The sequence below is a fragment of the Myotis davidii genome, unplaced genomic scaffold, assembly GCF_000327345.1.
Source record: "Myotis davidii unplaced genomic scaffold, ASM32734v1 C64266652, whole genome shotgun sequence".
In the NCBI taxonomy this organism is placed as follows: Eukaryota; Metazoa; Chordata; class Mammalia; order Chiroptera; family Vespertilionidae; genus Myotis; species Myotis davidii.
The window spans coordinates 1-1,945 of record NW_006381718.1 but is presented as its reverse complement, the minus strand read 5'-3'; the positions used below and the strand labels follow the sequence as shown (position 1 = coordinate 1,945).

Sequence of the window (1,945 nt, the reverse complement as noted above, 5' to 3'; positions counted from 1 at the left end):
TTAGTAATTCCAGGGCAATGACTGACACATCTCTAAAATGGGCATTTTCTTCCCATTTCTTTGAATGTCAGCACAAACTGGTCAGAATAAGTCCTATGAAGTATACCCCTATTTTTATCACCACTTTCAAACAATCTTAACTTCTTTCCTGGGTCACAGCGTAGCCATTACACTTTTCATCTGTTTAACAACCCCTCTGTCTGAGGACACACCAATAAGGAGCTGTTTCTTGTCTTCAGGTACCTTAATGTCATCCTTTCATACAGAGCCTAAGATGGTGTTCCATACACTCGAGCTGCTTTCAGCTTCCTTTCAGCTGGGGCATATTTTGCTGCTGCTACCATTTTTATAGATGATAATTTTCTGGATGTTTTTGATTGACTTTAGTCACCTGGTAATTTCTTTCAAAGTTGCCATATTTTGAACTTGGATCCATTACGGTTGCATAGTCTGGGCAGAGACCCCCCAACCACACACATGAGGAAAACATGGTGGTACTGGCCCCTCACTTGGATCATTTACTAAGTATAAGGTCCTAGGCCTCCTCAGGGACCTCCTCAACATTACAGAATCTGTAGGGAAGGGGGCTTGGAATCCAGATTGTTAACCGTTACCTCAGAGTAATTCTTACAATTAGGTGAGTTTAGGGAACATTGGTTTAGTCAACCTCTTAAATACGGAAAGTAAACCCCGAGAAGGAGAGAATGTTAAGTGACTTGCTTAGGGCTACCCACCTAAATAGTAGCAACAATAGGACTGGAGCCCACGTCCCCGAACTGACTCTAGATTGGAGTTTTTTCAACTCCGACAAGCAGGCCTCCTGGTCCTAAGTTGAAGGTACCTGCATCACTGAAATGATCTGTGTCATTGAAAACGCAAATATTCAGGTTTGCCGTTGGTTTTCATGTTAGTATTTTTGATATCCTGGATTCAAGACTTCTTTGACAGGCATTTTGTTACATAGATAATAAGTTTGATTGTGTGAGCTTGTTTTATTTTTAGCTTTGAGTTTTTTTTACTCTTCTGAGATCAGATTAGGAGAGTATTTTAGGAAATATCTAGATTTCTTGAAGCCTCAGGTAGTTAAATGTCAGATATTTCTTTTGCATTAACTTGTTTTGGATATTCTTGAATCATGTTTTATTTTTGGTTGTTTCTTCTGTGAGAGTAGTGAAGATTTGATTTGGGATTATAGGCTGCAACTTCTCTGGCTCTTATAATTTTTGCTCAGATTCAAGTCTGTAAAATTTTCATTGAAATACTCATCAAAGCACTTGAAGTATATGTTCCATTCATGTATCTATGTGCCCTTTTCCCCAGGCTTTTTATAACATAACCTAAATTCTTCCAGAGAATCATATCTGTTTTTTGGAGGTTATTTGTGTTAATACAATCACAGAAGCCTAAGCATATGAAACAGGAAAATACTTTGTACTGCTTTTTCTCTTGGTTTTTATGGGGGTTGCATACCACCTGCCCTCTCATACAGGGCCCAGAATTACTTAAATTTTGAAACATTCCAAACTACTATGAAGGACCAGTTAATTTTAATTAGTATCAGCAAACCTAAACACAATTTAAAATATCATTAATCAGGAAAACCCAAAAAACTGATTGAGCCAATATAGTATTTTATGGTTTGATTTGCTTTTGAACTACTTAAAAATTTAAGAGCAACCTCTGGACTCTAATGAGATATTTACTTTAGTTACGTATAAAGTAGCATATTTCTGAAGGACACCCTTTCCTCTAAATGCAAGTATTTTATTGGTATAGTAAACTTCAACTTTTATAAGATTTGTTTGGCATATGAGGAATATTTGTTAAACTAAGTACATGGAAATGACCAATTATGATTGAATGCAATTTAATTTAGTATTATCTTTTCATCTTCTTTTTCTCAGAAGGAGCAAACAAGAACCCCAAATCCTACCAACACAGAAAA

At 36.5% G+C, this 1,945-nt stretch overlaps 1 pseudogene; it reads right to left on the bottom strand.

The window, feature by feature from the left end:
• Nucleotides 1–7: 7 nt before the first annotated feature.
• LOC102765668 lies at nt 8–564 on the bottom strand (annotated as a pseudogene).
• Between the last annotated feature and the right edge of the window lie 1,381 nt (nt 565–1,945).